Raw genomic sequence first — 7344 nt, 5'->3', positions numbered from 1 at the left:
CATCTGTGTCTCAGAGTTTTGATGTCCAGGTCTCTGTGCACGAGCCATGGAGTTCGTGCTGGTTCCCTCACAAGCACACCAGCACCTTGTGCTTGAAGCGTTATGGTCTGTAAATCACTTTATTCTCCACCTCTCCGTGGCTCTCCCTTGCCTGAGAGTCTCTTTCTCCATGTAATTATTAAAGAAAAAAAAAAGAAAAAAGAAACAAGAAAAAAAAAAAAAAAAAAAAGAAGACAAGTTAAAGTTTTCATGCAGAAAGGGAAGCAGCTCAAATTGCATCCAGAAAAAAAAAAAAAAAAAAGTATTCTTCTATGAAAACATCATCCCTCCATTCCTTCTGCCCGCCCCCAGCTGATATTTAAGGGATCAGAAGCTGCATTGCAAGGCAGCATTTAAATCAGCCCAGCTTCATGTATTCCTGCACCTGTGTTTCTCATCAAACCTGCTACCAAAAGGACTGGTTAAAAGTGCTTTGATCTGACTTTAAATATCCCCAAACATCAGGAACTGGAGGTATTTTAATCTGATTTTACTGGAACTGCGCCGATTTAAGGAAAGCAGAGCCCAAAATTAAGTTCATATTTTCCGTCAGTCCCTGGAGTTGGGAAGGAGGAGATTTTTGCTGGGAACGGGGATGGCAGCAGGATAACTTCAACTCTGGACTGTGGCTGTGCCTGGTTCCAGGAGCATCTTTGGAGCAGCACTTTGCCATCAGCTGTGCACAGGAGGAACTTTTCTGCTCCTTTTTTTTTTTTTTTTTTTTTTTTCCTTTTTTTTTTTTTTCTTTTCTTTTTTTTCTTTTTTTTTTCTTTTCTTTTTTTCCCTTCAGTTTCTTTCCCCATTGCATTTAAGATCTGAGTTTACTTCTGTAAGTTTAAAGCAGGTGACACATTTTCACATCATCCTCCACAAACGTCTCCTTAGTCCACAGGATGCTGTTCCTCGTCCTCAGGTCTGAACACAGTGGCTCTGATGCAAAATCCTGGCTGTGATTTAAATGCTCAGGGCCTGATCTCACCTCGACCTGCCCTACTCCATCACACACACCCTCTTCCCTCGAGGGAGTCCTAGAAATCCTCCCTCTATCCTTCCCCATCCTGCATCCCTCTGAGATGTTCCCTGGAGCATCTCTCTTAAGCTCCCAGCCACGTTTGCAGAGCAGGACGGAGCCAGAAGCTCAAACAGCCCCCTGTTTGCTGCCTCGCATCCTCTTTCCCCTCCCCTCTGATGTGTTTGTGTGAGGGCTTTGACATGACACTATTTTTAGCTCTTTCTCTCCTGCGTCAGAGGCGCAGCCGATGTCACCTGGCAGCACCCCCGTGACTCAGAGCTGAGGATTCAGCCTGCAGAGCAGCTTTAATAAGGAGTTTATTCTCAGGCTACCTGCTCAGCAGATGTTTCTGTTTGTTTTGGTTTATGTTTACTTTAATTCTGCTCCTAATGTGCCTCTTATAACATATTCTGGCAGTACTTCTAGACCCCTCAGTTGTTCAAGGCAGGGCTTGGGCGGCTCTGAGCTGTGTTATCTTCAGATCTCTGCAGTTAGATTTAAAGAACTTGCTAAAACATTCAGCTGAGAGCTTTTTTCCCAGGACAGCACAGGATTTTCCCAGTGCTCCCGTGTGCCTGCTCTCCTTGCCCTTGCAGGAACTGTGGCATCTTGCTGTGAGCAGTCCAGCTGCCCCTTCAAAGCACAGCCACCGCCAACAGCGCCGAGCTGCAGCACGCTGCAGATTCCCCTTCAACTTCATTCCTGGATAAAAACCCTTCACTTTAAAAAGTAGGAGTTTTTTGGGGGAAATGGGGCTGGCTGAAGGAGAAGGAGATTTTTCTGTGTAAGCACAGAAAAGAATGAGCCTGCTCTAGGTGCAGTGGTGGGCTCATCAAAAATAAGATGCGAGCCCAGACAGGGCAGGCTGAAGGATTATCTCCCATCCTGAGGGGAAAAAAAAAGTCTTTTGGTTTCCCAGTGGCCGATTGTTTGGCTGGACATTGATTGAGAGCTGAGGCTCAGATAAAGGCTGGAGGGTTGTTGATAATATCAAAAAGGCAGTCGGAGTCTGGGGCCAGCCAAGTTGTCATTTCCTAATTCTGCCGCTGCTGTCATGCATCCTTCTGGGACACTGGAGAGTCTGGAGTGAACTGTTAAAAAAGTACTTGAAAAATCGTGGCAAACTCTTATTCCAGAGTGGTTCTCTCCACCATAGCCCCAGCTCAGCCTTGTATATTGTGCTAAACTTCAGCATCTGACAAAAAAAGAAAAAAAAAAAAAAAAAAGATAAAACACTTAGGTAGAAATCAATGGAGCCTTTAAAGGCTGTGCTGTGAAAAAGGCTGCACTTCGCTGTTGTCTTTCTGAACCCTGTGAAATGCTGGGAAACTGTTTTTAATAAACAAGAGTTCAAACAGTGGGGCTGCGTAGCCAACAGTCACGCCTTAAACTCTAAACTTTACATGAAAACTCTCAGATCCCTTTGAACTCCTTTTTTTCTTCCCTGGCAGAGGATTCCAGTGTTTATGCATTTTTTTGAGATTGCTGGCGGGATCATGAGGAGGGTTTTAATATTTTTTTAGAACAATCTCCTGCCTTCAGAAACCATTAATGCCCACTAAGAAACATCAAGGCATTGCTTTGAAGTGCCTTCTGGCTACAGCCCTCTTACACTCTTTGGTTACTGTGCAATCAAATAATTAAATGGACTCTAAAAAAATTTGTTTTACCTGGTAATTAAACACCCCATACTGGACAGTTGCGAGGGGTTTTAAAGGTGTTGCAAATCTGCGAAGGCTTGAAACCCAAAAGTGCTACATGCTCCTAGAATAAGCGAAATAAGACTTGAAACACAAAAGTACTACATGCTCCCTGTTTTTGGCAGCCTTTCACACTGGCAAGGTGAGAGCTCTCCTTCCTCTTCCCCTCGTGTCCAAGGTCAGGGCAGTGAATCCCAAAGGAGAAAGGGCAAAGCGCAGAGTCATAAATTAGCAAAGCTAAACTCTTGAGCATTTCTTTTTTTTTTTTCCCCTTTGTTTGTTTGGTTTGGAATAAACAGCGAGGAAGAAAAAAAAGGCTGGAAATAGTGTTTTGGCTGCTCCATCAAATGTTGGCTGTTGGGCCAGCAGCCATCCCAAGGGCCATGGAGCCCAGCTCGGGCAGGAGCTGTGTCTGCAGGCTCGGGGTGTTTGGCTCTGGGCAACGCCGGGACGCGGATGACACCGCGCCCGCTGCCACGGGGACACCGGAGCGTGGCAGGACCCGCTCCAGCTCATCCTCCTCTGCAAGGCTGGGCAAGAACGGCTCGGGGACAGCTTCCAAAGAACGGGGCAGGGGTTGCAATGGTGTGTGGGAGCCGGTGACCAGCAATAATTCCGTGTCTGGGAGGACACCGAGAGGGCGAGGGCCACGTCCTCCGCTCCAGCGGAAACTCCTCTCCCTTTGCATGGGAGCTCTCTGAAACCTGCTTGTTCCACTTCCCAGAAGTTAGCTGAGAGAGTTTTGTCTGGTTCCAACCTAAATTGGCTCTTCCTTCCTGGAGCTCTGCTTTGATCTGGGCATTTGAATCTCAATGCAAAACCTGAGCTTTGCCTGGCTTCTGCATGGCAGCACCACGGGAGGGTTTAACCCCTCCACAGCTGTTCCAGCCAGGGTGGCCTCTTCACTGACCATTTTATCAGCTGTCTCCTCGTTATTCCTGAATCATCTTTGGATACCAGCTGGTTTCACAGCATCACTCCCAGGAGCAGTGTCCAGTTCCAAACCTGGCCTTTGCCTCTGTCCTGCTGCGGCTGGTGGTGGGTTGGTCCCTGCAGGTGAAGACCCTCAGGTGCTGTGTGACCCTTTAACCTTTGTACCTGTAGAGGAGAGACTTTTGCTGTGGAGGTTTTGGAAAAGGATGGTTTGTTCGTAGAGAGCCCAGAAACCTTTAGGGACGTAAGGACTGCAGGAAACAAGAGCTCTGGAAAAGGCACAAACCTTTTGTTTCGCGCTCCACCTGTGAATACTTTGAAGGGGTAGAGGGATTTTGGTGGACTCTGTGCTGTCTCTGTTTTAGGGCTGGATGAGACCTTGCGGGGCCATCTGGGCTCCCTTGCTGGACAGTGCTGAGGGCGCAGCTCTGCGAGGGGAGGGAAAGGGAAGAACGGAGGTAGGACCACCCCTGCCATGCATCCCGTTTATCCTTTGACTTTTGAATGGATTTGGGGAGAATGAGAGCTCGCTTTGAGCCAACACAGCAGAAGCAAGAGGGGAGGGAAGGCAAGGAGAGCTGCCAGGGCAGTGGGAGAGGGAGCAGGGAGCCGGGAGTGCTGCGACTGCAGATGAGGAGGCAGCGCGGGCGCCGTGCATGAGCAATGACGAGGCGGTGGTTTCAAAGCAGGACCAACTGTAGGGTTCAGAGATGTTCCAGACTCCTGCAGGGCCCAAGACAAATGTTGAAAGCCAGAATTCCCAGAGGGTCTTTCTGTTTTCTTTTTTTTAAAAAATAATAATAATAAAAAAGAAGATCTACCTGTCAAATCTTATCATGCGAAGAGCTGAATTAAGGAATGCAAGACTTAATGGGCTTTCTTCCCTAAAAATAGATCTTCTCATGAAAGAGATGAAGGGCATTGCCCAGGGAGGTCAGCCAAAATTGTCTGAAATGATGCTATCACCTAGATCTGATGTCCAAAATTAGCCTCCTCTCTCACTCTGCTGGTTCAGTGCTCCCTGAAGATTAAACGCACCACAACACTCATTTAATTTAAAAGAGAGGCTAAAACATATGGCAGGCCACGGTTTAAGTGTTAGAAAAATTCATCCTGGGACTCTTCATTATGATTAGTAACATGCTAATGAGGGCGAGGGGGAAAGGAGTGTGTGCAGGGCTGTGTGGGGAGGCTGGGCAGGGCTGCGGGCAGGAATCGGGGACGTTGCTGGGAAGAATGGAAAGGACCTGAACCAGAGCTGCTCTCACCATCCACAACTAGTCTGATCTTTTTTCAGAAGAGGAAGGAAGATGATTTGCCTTAAATAATTCTCCAGCCTCCAGTGTGTGGGTGTTTTCTGGGCTCTGTGATTAAGAGAGAGCATTTGAAAGCAATGGGATAGGAACCTCATTTAAAGACAGTGTGCTCCTTTCTTCTTCTTTTTTTTTTTTTCCTTTTTAATTAATCTGAGGTTGCTACCGGAATGGAGTAGTTGGGCGAAGGTGTTTGAGGAACACGAGGTTAATGGAAGGTGAAAGAGGAAGGGAATACAGTTGCCAGTATGAGGCCGGCAGAGTGTGAACCAGCAGATGCTCCAGCCCAGCTGACTGGTGGCTGACTCGTGGGTTTGGAGGGAAAAAGCACCCAGGGCAGGGGGCAGAAAACAACCTCAGGGAGACCTGAGAAAGGCTGGGGGCAACTGGAAATGCTCCTGACCCCAGCACCTGGGGAAAGGAGGGAGTTTTTGTGGTACTTCATCAATGCAAAGCATCCTCCCAGTACTGGTGCCTTTCAAAGGAACGTGCAGTGTCTCTGTTCATGAAGGGAGGGAGGATTTTGGTTTTTATTTATTTCATGTTATTTTAAGCTCTTGATCTTCAGTTTTTGGATGTTTTGGACCCTTTGGGTCAGGGGATGCCAAACATTCAGGGTAGAGAGAGAACAAATCTGTCACTGTGTCTGCTGTGACCAACCCAGGCCAGTGGAGAGGCCCACGAGGGAAGTTTTGTGCATCCAAATGGAGTTTGTTTTTTTTTCTGAAGAAAACCAAATGCAGGATTCCAGGGTCCTCGTCCCCATTCAGAGAGGAGAACCAGCCCTGCAGCTGTCCCTCCCCACTCAGCCCATCCCCACTCCCCACTGCTTCCAGCCTTGATTTGGGATGGAGCAAGACCATTGTGGCTGATCGCCACACGCCCCAACAAATTCCAGCTGTGAAACACTTGGGAAAGTGTTTCTTTTTCCCAAAAAAAGCGCCTCAGGGCTTGCTTATGATTCCCAGCCTCCAGGCTTCACAATCCCAAAGGCTCCCAAGGACTGTTAAAGGTCCATCAACACATTTGAATTGGGCAGAAACCAGGGCTGGTGTTTTTGTTGGATGGTGACCCGGAGCCTTTGAAGCTCCTCTGGCCACCACTCACCCCAGCAATTATCCACCACCACCTACCTCTGTGGGTGCTGTGGGGCTTCAGGAGCGTTTCCAGGCTGCTTTGAAGACAAAAAAAAAAAAAAAAAAGTGCTAAGAAATAGTGTGATTTGAGTGTGCGGAGAGGTTGGATTTGAGCGTGTGGAGAGGTTGGGGATCCCTCGCTGCAGCGCTCAAACCCTGCTCAGGTTTGCTCCTGCAGAGCAGAGCTCTTCTTACTGACGCTTCTCTTCTGGAAAGACCCAAATCGGGACATTTTGGGTCCTGCCTCTGGAAAAGGACACAAATTTGGGGTATTTAGGGTCCCTCCTCTAGTAAAGGACCCAAAATGGGACATTCCGTTTCTGTCCTCTGGAAGGACTCAAATCAGGACATTTTGGGTCCTGCCTCTGGAAAAGGACCCATGCCAGGATATTTTGGATCCCTGCCCTGGAAAAAGACCCAAACAGGGATATTTTGCATCCTTTCTCTGGAAAAGGACCCATGACAGGATATTTTGGGTCCCTCCTCTGGAAAAGGACCCAAACTGGAATATTTTGGTTCCCTCCTCTGAAAAGACCTAACACAGGATATTTTGACACCACAGCCAGCTCTGTGGGCACCTTTTGTCTGCATGAATTTACATAGGTTTTGTTAAACCTGATAAACTTCAGCTAAACTTAAAAAAAAAAAAAAAACAAAAAACCCACTTGGGTAAAAAATAAGGTTCTTACTCCCTCTCAATCTTCTGTACTGTGTAAAAAAAAAAATTGGTTGGATGTTACTTTCAAGCTGTAAGAGCAGAACTTTCCCACGCTGCCTCTCCATTTAGCAGGGAACATGCCAGACCTGTAATCACGATCTTTATCCCGAGACAAGCTAAAAAACAAAATGTTTCTGAACTGCTGAAGGTAGGTGAACATTTTTCAGAGTATCACATATTAAGGTGGTGTCTAACGAGCTCCATGTCCCACTTATAATTGAAACAGAAGAGAGTATTCACTTTTCATTCATTTTAAAAAGACTATTCAAATACCCTTTCATCTCCACTAAACAGCCTGCCATGTATTTGAAGCCATTTTATATATTGTTTCTACAGACATCCAAAAAAACAGAGGTGAGTATTTTGGAACATTGATAGAAAGATGCAAAGGCTTGTGAGGCACTGAATGGCTTCAAGCTGCCTCAAACACATTCATCTTCCCAAGAAGAATTAGGCACAGTGTGATTCATTTTAATAGCAGAAGAAAAATAAT

Source organism: Hirundo rustica, chromosome 18, assembly GCF_015227805.2.
Source record: "Hirundo rustica isolate bHirRus1 chromosome 18, bHirRus1.pri.v3, whole genome shotgun sequence".
Lineage (NCBI taxonomy): Eukaryota > Metazoa > Chordata > Aves > Passeriformes > Hirundinidae > Hirundo > Hirundo rustica.
Note: the sequence above shows the minus strand (reverse complement) of the source record.